Below are 12,291 nucleotides of genomic sequence, written 5' to 3'. Positions count from 1 at the left end.
AACATTGAAGAACGGGCACTAGCTGATCTCACAAGATCTCCAAAGTCTTAAAAAAATTAAAAAAAAGGGGTTTTACCTCCAAAACGTTTTTGGATGTCAACAGGTCTATGACTAGTCTGCAATAAAGAACACATCCTGCTCTCTGGTCATAAGATCCCATGGCAATCAGAGACCAAATATCTTGGGGTATTAATGGATAAGCAACTCCTTTTTTAGCAAGCACATCAATCTCATTGTCTCCAAATCTTCCAAAATAATAGCACAGCTCTACCCATTGATCAACCTCAAGAGCAAATTGAACCTACACAATAAATTGCTTCTTTACCGGATGGCAATACGTCCAGTCATTACCTACGCCTCACCAGCATGGAGTCACCCTTCAAGATCAAACATTTCGAAATTACAGCGAATCCAAAACAGATGCCTTAGGATGATTCTGAATGCATCGTGTTTCATCAGAAATTCACAGAATCACCGAGAAACCGGCATTCCATACATCTCCTCTCTTCTTCGTGATCTTGCAGAAAAATTCTTCGTGAAGTCAAGTTCACATTCAAACCCACTAATCGTAGAAGCTGTCAATTACAATGAGACTGATTACTTACAAACACAGAAGACCGAAGGCTATTCTTCTCTCAACTGATCATAGCTAACACAACTGTCCTCAGAGGACGAGCTTAACTGCTCACAAACCTCCCATTCCCAAACAACTCTCATTACAGATAAAGGGGAACATGAAAAGCACTAGTGCTTCACCCATCCTGTCAGTAATGTTAATGGTTAATGGTTCTGTAGCATACTTACCTGGCGCTGAATAATTGCTGATCATGAAGGGCGATGTTTCCGTTTCCGGACAGAGGCTGTACCATTGCACACACGGTTTGGCTGACCTCCGCCACTGGGATAGATGGATGGAGCGTGGAATTTTTGTTAGCTGGGAACTGCGTTCGCGCTTTCCCCTTTCTTATCTGAATTAAAATTAGTCCTGGTTTTCTGCGATGTGTTTATCGATTAACGCGACCGCCTTGGAGATCTCTGAACACTATAAGGCTATTCGGGCCTATGGAAAATGAGCTCACACATCTTATCTCCACACAACATCCAGTCATCGTCCATCAGGTTGTGTATACAGAACAAATTTATAGTCAGAACCAAAACCAACAATAAATGGCACACTATTAATATTAATGGTAGCGCAAAATGAGAGATATCAGGTTATGTGATTTATCAGATAATGAGTACAAACCAAAATTCTATTATTTGAAATCTGCACCTTTAGTATTAGGAACCCCACTCTGTTATTGTGAAATAATTCAGCATTCACGAATGTTTAAAAACAAAGTAACTGTGTCCGAATGAAATTATTGCGAGCAGGGAACCCACGCGGCATTCAGGGACGTGTGTTGTATACATATAAGTTTTGAAATTATTTGTTTATTATTTTATTTCATTTACTAACATATTGTTCATTTTGATAATATTAACATTACCGGTATTAATACCGTCTTGCTACTGGTACGGGATTTATTTCTTCTTGCTGGTGGTCTCAAGAGGTCACGGGATATTCTTGTACTTTCTATTTACTTCAGAATTTATAGAATGAGTTCTCAGAGAAAGAACACTCAGGTTTCAAGTAAACATGTTAGTTGGAAGTCAGGAAAAATAACAGTCGCTATGGGCATTATAGTCCCTCCCTTCAAACCTAGTGAACATGAGTGGTGCCCGTATTTTGGTAAATTATCCAGGAGTACGTAGGCAGCGTTTAAGGTGCGAGTCTACCGAACATCTTAGCTGAGGTTGTGATAAAGCACGATGTTCTATGCCTTGTAAAAAGTGCAATAGAACATCGCATAAATTTAATGTGCTGTATGTTCCGTGAGAACAGCGGCAGAAAGACTGGGTGGCACAATCCAGCCGTTAGATACAAGCAGTGGAAAAAAGATTTTCCATTCTTAAAAGCGACCACGTTTTTGTCACTGACAAAAACGTGGTCGCACGGCCTTCCACCAATAAAGGAAATGCAACACTTTCAGGTAACGCTCCAGAATCTCAAAAAAACGCAGAGGAATTTTCGCCATCTAGAAGGGGTGAGGTTGTTGCCTCCTCTGTAAGAAGAAATAAATGCTGAAATTGATCCCCCCCCTCCCTCGGAAGAGTCGGGCATAGAAATGGTCTATGCTAATAACGCATTGAGATTGTGGGGAGGAGGCAGTTAGCTAGTGCACTAACATGCCAATGTATTTAAAATTTGGTAAAAGTTCTTCTCTTCCCATTCGAAGCAGAAGGATCATAACATACCGTCGAGCCAGTTCCTTCTTGATGAGGAGCGCGGGATGTGACCAAAAAAAAAAAGTTCGTCCCGATCCGCTAAACTGATATCACGATCCACTAACGCAGGGTTTCAGAAATTGTGTTCGGCCGAAGACCAGTGTTCCTCTGAAAGTGAATAAGTGTTCCGTGATGTCAGTGACCAAGCCGTGTATTTTTAAACATGGAAGTAATTCGGGAAAGGGAATACCGCTGTTGTGTGACCGGTCATAAAAATTGCCTACAAGCCGATTACAATAGGCGGCGTATCCTCTGTTCTCAAAACTGAACGTAACATCTGTGTTGCAAATGTTAGTGACCAATCAGCAAAGAAGTATAAAGAAAAATTTTCCACTGAAATTGAAGATCAAGGGAGTCTGTATCCTGTTCTCAAATCTAGTAATACTGAATACTTTTTTCGCAAGTTCGTATTGTAGGGTGAAAGTGCTTGTTTCGAAACTGTAGTGCTGTGATTTTTTAAAAGTCGTAGGCCTACAGATTTAAATTTTAATATGAATAAGAGACAAGGCACTTTGTTTAATTTTGGTATTAAGAAATCTCTTATTGAGGGTGTTTGTGATGCAACAAATAGTGATTCATCCACCTTCAGCCTACAAAGCGATGTCCAGGAAGTACAAAAGGAGGGGAAAACTACCTGCACACAGGAGAAAGTCTGCATTCACTAGTAAGTACTTATAATAATATTGTACCTTTTTGGTGATCAGAATGGGATATGTCAATGAAAATCAACACAAATTAATTTAATGAAGTTGGCCTGAGGAAACTACGACATGCTACAAGATTTCATTAGTCCAGCGATTGATAACTGATTTAAATGTAATTTTATATTTGTCAACATGTCACGCCGTATACATAAGTGTACTAATATTCTTTATGATTATGCCATAATTAATTATTAATACATTACAAAATAACCAAGGTGTTCAGTGAAATTTTCAGGATTTGTGAAGTGTTCCGTCGTAGGAAAAATCTGGGAAACGCTGCTCTAACGGATCGCGACTCATAGTTTGGAAAACACTGTACTCGACCATTCAGACCACAGTCTAAAATTGATGTACTGCAGGGCTGTCCAACTTTAGGTAGCTTGAGGGCCGCATTACAAAAAAAAATAGTTATCCGAGAGCCGCATCACAATGCGTATCTAGTAATTTGGTGATCAGCAGCGACACAACCCTCGATAGCTGAACGAACGAGCAAACTAATCGCGCGCTCACGTTCCTCGTGAGCTCCCGAGCATACACGTTGGATATAGTGATGTAAAAACACCAAATAAAATTACTAATTTCGAGATTATCGATTAGTGATTGAATTAAAATATCTAATACGCATTTGATTCAGATTATTTTATTTTTTCGCTGGTGAAAATCAAAACCCACAGGCGGAGCGCATCCGGCCCAGAGCAGTGCTTTGGACAGCTCTGATGTACTGTATACTTCTTAATGTTTTATTTATTTTTTTTTTTAAATTTTCTTTACGCACAAACTCATAAAAAATCAATGCACTACATTCCTATGAAATAGCTTTTATAATTATCATTGATTTGTGAATAAGAAATCGCGATTTGTTTTTCTTCTTTCTTTATAATAAATTCACTAAAGATAAAAACTCTTCAAATAAATTAGTCCAAGACTTATGCTATTATAGACACTTTTTTAAAAAAATAAATTCAACTTTAATGAATCCCTAAATGTACATTGGGTATGGCTATTACTCTTAATGACCAATTTAAATCATGTTATAATTGTAACAGAAAACAGTGACCCAATAACATAATAAAATATAACATAAAAGCATTATACAGTCGTTGACTGCTATAACATATATTTTGTCCAGTTAGCCTACATCTCACGCCAGATGGCCTCAAGTGCACCTCCTCCTATCATACTGACGCAAACTGATCTGCTAAATTTTTCCTCGGTTAAATTAAATATAATATTATATTTAATTTAACTTAATAAAAGAAAAAATATATAGATATCCATCTTAGTTTTTTCATTGTCAAGTCCAGAACAATGTTTGCTCATTTGAAACTTTGTTTTATAAGATTTTTAGAAAGCTTCAAAAATACATGTCGATTTTTAAAGAAATCACACAATAGTCACATTGGTGTCGATTTAACTATTTTGCCTTGAGTTGCCGCTACTATGTATATTACTTTAGAGGAAGTGTCGAAGTAATAGAATCAGTCTGTGAAGTAGTACACATAGAGGCAACTCATGGCAAAGGCGGCTAAATCAGGCTTCATCATAAATTCAAATTATTATCATACAGAAGAGTACATATATACAGTTGGCCCTTGAACAACGCGGGGGTTATGGGCGCAGATCTCCCCCCCCGCGTATTATACTGTACTGTATTTAGAGATACCGTAAGCTTACGTCGTCTGTTCATCTTGCAAGATGAATCGTCTGTCTGTCAGTACCTACATTTTTATTATTATTATACGACACCTCCAGGGAGTCCAAAGACGCATCATTTTTTTTGTCTTATATGATACAAAACACTCGTTATGATTTTGCTTTTATTTTATGCTAATTAACTAATTGATAGCAGTTAATTTTATGCAGTTATGATTTAACACTGCATCTTTACGTTTTTTTACATTTCTCTCGACTGTGAATGGTCACATGCAGTCCGTGTTTGTGCGAGTAAGTTTTGATACATTTTATTAACTTTTTATACTACTTTATATACTACTTTATACGAATAGATTTGTGCATATTTTATGGTAGTAAATGATAAAATAGACTAGAATCTAACTTTTTCTTAATTTTTTTCGATATTTCTAAGCTTCGTCTTCGAGTTTTTTTTTCAAATTGTCGCAAATTTTCAAAATAATTTCCAATAGATTTATTCATAATTATATATATATATATATATATATATATATATATATATATATATATATATATATATATTTTTTTTTTTTTTTTTTTTTTTTTTTTTTTTTTTTTTTTTCCCATTGATTATCGTCCACAATCTTTTGCATGCTAGTATGAACTAATCCGGTAGAAAAACTTTTCCACGGATGGATGACCACTCACATGTAACACCAGAAATTCACATATGTAGTAAAATTATAAATATTTTTATAAAATCATATTGTAACTAATAAAATATCTTTGAATCTTTAAAAATTAATAAATAATATTTCAAAGTTTGAAAAATATTTAAATTATATTAATATACCTTTTTGTAATTTGATTAAATGCCTTTAATATTCCAATGGCACCGCTTTCTTAACGGTGTGTCGAAAAGTTGTGATAAACGCATGTCTAGATTCTGCAAACCCAATCAAACGGGTTTGCTGTTAAGATTAATAACTAAAAGTAATCTATCTAAATGAATAATTTACATCTACCTTCTGCAAACCTAAGAAAACGGTTTAGTAATGTTATGATTAGTAACCAAAAGTAATCTATCTAAAGCAATAAGTTTTATTTATTTACATCTACATTCTGCAAATCTAAAGCAACAAGTATTAATATATAATTAACGGCTATCTAAAGCAATAAGTTTTATTTATTTACATCTACATTCTGCAAATCTAAAGCAACAAGTATTAATATAATTAACGGCTATTTTAGCCTGTTTTTGTTTAGTCCTTATAAGGACTGGCTTAAAGGGGCGAAGCAATATTGCTTTTCATATTCCCCGTTGTCTGTAGAGGACAGTGTAAGGATAAGGTGTTATTGAGCTATAAAGCTCTGATCATGGCAGGAGGGTAACAGCAATAGCCGAGCCTCAGTTAGAACTTCATTGGCTACAGCATTGCCATCCATTATCCTCCAAGGGTACCAATTTTAGTCGCCTCGTACGACATGCATTAGCTACGTTGGTGCTATTCTTATCCCGGCAACCACACGGGGATGTTTTTGTTTAGGACTGTCCCTTATATTTTAATACATTGGCTAACATAACTCAAAAGGGGTATATATATATTTTAGGGCATTATGGGCAAATATAGAAGGCAATTATGGCAGAATAAAAAATGTGGAAAAATTATGTACATACCTTGTTTTTGGTTTAAAGATGCCTTCTAAATCCAAGCTCTTGTTGAAAGGTTGTGTGTAAACGGAGGGGGGGGGGGAAAGAACATGGGGATGTACTTGAGACACGGGAAATAAGTTTGGGAACCCATGTTACTATTAATAATATATATATATTATTTTGTTGTGGGGAGGGGGGGAGAAGGGGAAGGGTATCCTTATGTGGAAACTGGGGCAAGGGTTTACGGGGTGTGGACCATTTCGGTCATCGTCTGACCATCGTCGGAACTTTGTGGGAATGGCTGTATTATAAAACAGGCTAAAATAGCCGTTAATTATATTAATAGTGTTTAAGAGGTTTAAGAGGCGTAGCATGGAAATTTCCCAGAAATTATACTTAAACCAATAAATTTTATTTACATCTACATTCTACAAACCTAAGAAAACGGGTTTGCTATTATGATTAGTAACCAAAAGTATTCTATCTAAAGCAATAATTTTTATGTTTAGTAAATCTATCTAAAGCAATAATTTTTACTAGCAATACTTTCCTGAATATCTACAACTACATTCTGCAAACCTAAGAAAACCGGTTTGCTGATTAGTATTCAAAAGTTAATCTATCTAAAGCAATAATTTTTACTAGCAGTATCATATATATATATATATATGATATATATTAGATATATGAAGAGCCAAAGGCTTCAATCCGGCGACATATGATTTGTTTAAGTTAAGGGATATTACATCCCTTATCGTTTCTTAGCCGAATAAGAAACTAAGAGTTTCTTAGACCTTCTCTCATAATGTAGAACAGTAATACAGCTCCTAGGAGCTAAGTTCAGATTATGGCTAAATATCAAGAATAGTGATCGGAGCTTGCTCCACCTTTGACATGAGTTGCCTCAACTTGCACTACCTTAAGGGTCAGTTGCTGCAGTATCCAGGTGTTTGCTTACGCTTGGAATCGCTGAACTTTATATAGTTTCTACTATATTCGTCATGAAACTCTTTGAGTTTCTTATTCGGCTAAGAAACGATATGGGATGTAATATCCCTTAACTTAAACAAAATTTATATATATTATTATAATATTTATTGTATTTATATTCAAGATTTTGCGTTTTCGTAATCTTTTTTTGTGTTTCTTATCAATACCTTTGAAATGAAACTTATATGAATGAGCATATATTTATTAATATTCATTAATCGCCGAAATACACAAGAAGCAAAATTTGTGAACCAACACCAATATGTGAATTTTTCCATTAAAATATAAAAAAAAAGAAATAATAAAAATTAAACACGTTTCTTTTAAGATTAAAAAAAATCTACTTAGTCTTATAACATTTTACATTGGTTTTCATTATTTCACAGCTACCCTCAACAAAACGTACGCCCCCCCCCAAGGGGGCCGCAGCCTACAGTTTGGGAAGTGCTACCTTAGACGACAGAAATATAAGATCTGATAATGTTGGAGTCTTGACAAGTAACAGACTAATCTGGAGGGAAAATTGTAGAAAGGAAGTTAGTAATGATGTAAATTTTTCATATCCTGTACACCCCTTGAGGGTACATGGCAGGAATTTGATGATGATGATGATAATTTTTACTAGCAGTACTTTCCTGAAGATGCATAAAGATGAAGTGTACATTCCATTGAAGTCCGGTTTACCTGACTCAAGCGAGGAGAAAAGACGAGCCAAATTTAAAATATTCCGAGTGATATTACCAATAGAGCGTAACATCTGAGAGCATATTTATCGTGGTTACTAATATGTCCATTTATAACTCAACGAATAATCCCAGGGGCCCTGGCCCCCCCTAAAGAAAAAGGGAAAAAAAACACTAGAAATTTTTAAAAAAATATTTTCCTAATTAATTTTTTTTTTCAGTAATTCTTCGTGCCTTTTGTGATGTGACACCTTTTTTTTGGCAACTCGTATGGTAAAGTATAAGTTCCGCATCATTTCAACCTGAGTATTTACATCTGGGTGTGGCTCCCACTGACGAGACTTCAAAAAAGGTCGAAACCGGTCTGGGTAGTGACCTAATGTCCTAACTTCGACCTGACCTAATTTCAACCTGAGTATTTACATCTGGGTGTGGCTCCCACTGACGAGACTTCAAAAAAGGTCGAAACCGGTCTGGGTAGTGACATAATGAATAACATCATACATATTCTAGGAGATGTGTTTTACATTATGGAAATACTAAGGATAGCGATCGGAGCTAACTCCACCTTTACTACTAGTTGTCCCTGTCATGAAAGGTTTTCTTACGCTTGGATCCGCCTGAATTTTTATAGTTTCTATATATTCGGCATGGAAACTCTTGTAGTTTTTCTATTTGCTTTTGAAATAATGTTGGATTCAATATCCTGAGTATGCTGACTCAATGTAAATGTATGAAATGAAACCATTTTTCAACACAAAACGTGCCTCTCTAAAAAAAATGAAAAAATTGTTTTAGAATTCATGAATTACTGTTAGTTATACAGGAATTACCGTATTTGCCAGCGCACTTTTTTTCTTTGAAAATAGGTCTGAAAAACAGTGTGCGTCTTATACGGCGATACTCAGTTTTTTTATTATTTTCATTTCTGGAAATTTTCTCTGTTCCGAGTTACGCAATTTCTTTATTGCTTCCTTGCGGTGTGTGTGAGAGCATTCCAGTTACGTAGAGCAGTTTTTCTCAAACTTCAGACATCCGCGTTCATTTTATTGGTGCGGTATTAACAAAAGATCGTGCTACTAAATGACAAAGACAAGCCGACAGTTGAGTTGAAATGCTAATTCTCTTCAACCGAATTCCTTATATAATATCTGAAACACATTTGCTATTTATTTCTTCGTTTTAACACGTTCATACACGTTGAGTCATACAGCATTTTCTGTGGGAGGGGGACATGCGATTCATTCGTTAGTGCCGTTTTTATCCCAGTTGTCTCTAATTACACTGTTTGTTGAGAAACATATTGCAGCCAGCCTGGAGATGTCACTGTACCTTATTCATTGATACAATAGGAACGTTTTACGATCCTGAACTTCACGAATACATTAAATTTTATTCTATGCATTAATGATGCATAGTCGAAAATTGCCACGGAAACCACTGAAGACCTTTCACGTACCCCCAAGAATACGCGTACCACACTTTGAGAAACGCTGACGTAGAGTTCTGTGGATGCGCATGCGCTGTCATCGACGATCACAGCTGTGTCCTGTTCGTTTAAACTTTCCAATTTGTCGCAGTTGTGAATGGTGATAAATTTCTACCGTTAAATTTTCTCTAAATTTCTTGGCAAATTATGGCTGAAAAACGTCGGCATTGTTACAATATTGCATACAAGCTACTTGTGATTGCGTATGCTAAAGAATGGAAACAGGGCTGCAGAGAGGCATTTCGGACCACCCTAACTGATAAAATGATAAGAACTTGGCGGAATCAGGAAGAGGATTTAAAAAAAGCAACTCACAATAAACATAAACTACGAAGTGGAACTGAAAAATGGACGGAATGAACTTGAGGCAGAACTGAATACTTGGATTTTAGACCACAGAAAAGCGGGACTTTCAGTGTCTACAAAAATGATTATTCATCAAGCGAAAGCGATAGCCACTAACAGAGGGATCGCCAATTTTACTAGATCAACATCATGGTGTTCAAGATTCATGAAGAGAAACCAACTTTGTATGCCAGCTAAAACAAAAATATAATAAAAGATGCCAGCTGAATATGAAGGAAAAAATGATTGAATTTCATCTATTCGTCATTAACGCAAGGAAACGAGAAAATTTTGAACTTGCGCAAATAGGAAACATGGACGAGGTTCCGCTGACTTTTGATGTGCCCTCAAACAAAATGTAGATTCCAAGGGCACTAAAAGTGTTACTATTAAAACTTCGGGGCACGAAAAAATTCACTACACGGTTGTTTTATCCTGCTGTGCTGATGGGACAAAATTGCCGCCACTGTTGATTTTTAAAAAGAAGACGCTACCCAAAGAAAAATTGTTTAAAGGAGTGTGTACATGTTCACGCATAAGGCTGGATGGATGGAGGAGGAATGAAGTTATGGATAGATAAAATTTGGTCTAGACGCCCTGGTGGACTGTTGAAGAAGCCTGCCATGCTAGTATGGGATCAGTTTCGTTCTCACAGAACAGACGATGCTACAAATAAACTCAAGGAATTGAAAACTCAGTTAGCTCTAATTCCAGGAGGTGTAACTAGTCAGCTTTAACCTTTAGATGTCTCTATTAATAAACCATTTAAGGGATTAAATGGTTTATTAATAGAGACATCTAAACCATCTAAACAAGATAAACCATTTATGAAGGAGAAGTGGAACAGCTGGATGCAGTCTTCAGATTTTGAGGTTACGCCATCAGGAGGAAGGAAGAGGCCTAGCATTTCGCAAGTTAAATTTGTGAGTGCGTCAAAACTTCATGAGATGCTGTGAAAACTGAGACAGTGGTTAAATCACTTAAGAAGTGTAGAATTAGTAATGCTCTGGATGGTACAGAGGACAATTTGTTGTATGAGGACTCAAATTCTGATTCAGAAGAGGTTTCAAGTGTCTCTTCATTTAGCTCTGGAGATGAATTTCTGGGTTTTGACGATTGAAAGGTGGGTACTCTTTCTTAGTTAGATTAGGTATTTGTTGAAAGTAGATATACTTATTACTTTATATTTGAAATACTGTAAATTCATTATAATATTCAGTGATAGTTTTTTTCCTAAAAAATGTGTACAAAAAAGGGGGTGCGTCTTATATGCTGGCGAATACGATACTTTAATTGTTCGTATAAATAAAACAGAACAAACTACTCATTTAAAAAGAAAATCTTTATCAGATAATAGCATTGTGTTCTAGAGAACTGTATGTTGGTTCTCATGAATCGTAATAGTTTTATTCATGCTTGAACCATCTCGTCACAGGTGCTTTAATAACCGAGACTTTACTAACCAAAAGAAGGATGAACGAAAATTATCGGACGAAACTCTAAACCATCTCAAAAAGAGAAGAGAAATGGAAAAATAAAATATATACAAGAAAAATAGAATAGAATTCTCAAAGTTATGTAAAACAATAAGGAAAAGTATGATATAAGAAATCATAAATTTCATAACATGGAAAATCAGAATATGATTCTAAAAGGAGTGAGAAAAGATTATCCATAGGCGTCAAAATCAATCAATAGCAGATAAGGATGAAAATGAAGTACTAGTTAAAGATAAAGAACAGACCATAAGAAGATAGAATTTTTCTACGCAAAATCATATGATGATTCCCAAGACTTAAACCAGTAATACCCCAAACGAAAGAGGAAGAAATATGCTCTAATGATTTAACACTCGGGAGGTCGCATCTGATCTGACAGATAAATGCTAATTGTTAATATGAGTATTCCTTAACCTATCTATTGTATAGGTTGAAGGTCATGAGTAGCTCTGCATTCATATGTTACGAGTGATATTTTGCACTTTTTTTTGCTGTCCGTTTGGTTTAACACATGTTATGTAAAGGTTTATGATGTTTGACAGTAAATGTTATCCGAGAGATACCGCGACCTCCGATGTCAGTATAGTATAGGTTAGTTTTTTTTTTTTATTCTTTGTTCACTAATTTCTAGATTGTAACTGAAAATAAATAAACCATCATGTATTACTGAAAAAATAGAGATCCAAAGACTTATTTTTTATCATACATATCCTCTATGAGATGTGTTTTACATTTATGGGAAATACTGAAGACAGTGCTCTGGAGCTTGCTCCACCTTTACTACGAGTTGCCCAGTATGGCACTACTTATGCTTGCGTGCGCCGAAACTTTTAATTTCTATATTCTCGGCACGAAACTCTTGAAATAATATTGAAATAATGTTGGATTCAATATTTATCATACATATCCTCTAGGAGATGTGCTTTACATTTATGGAAAATACTAAGGAAAGTGGTCTCGAGCTTGC

The 12,291-nt window shown here is 35.5% G+C and overlaps 1 non-coding gene across 1 annotated transcript; it reads left to right on the top strand.

Annotated features, from left to right (window-relative positions):
- Nucleotides 1-796: 796 nt before the first annotated feature.
- Nucleotides 797-962, top strand: LOC150105052 (U1 spliceosomal RNA). Its single transcript, XR_016548618.1, has one exon. It is a non-coding gene; the product is annotated as a U1 spliceosomal RNA (small nuclear RNA).
- Nucleotides 963-12,291: the final 11,329 nt, after the last annotated feature.

Source organism: Typopeltis vanoorti, chromosome 7 (assembly GCF_054136105.1).
Source record: "Typopeltis vanoorti isolate ZY-2024b chromosome 7, IOZ_Tvanoo_1.0, whole genome shotgun sequence".
Classification (NCBI taxonomy): domain Eukaryota; kingdom Metazoa; phylum Arthropoda; class Arachnida; order Uropygi; family Thelyphonidae; genus Typopeltis; species Typopeltis vanoorti.
Note: the sequence above shows the minus strand (reverse complement) of the source record. Positions and strands in the feature narration are given on the sequence as shown.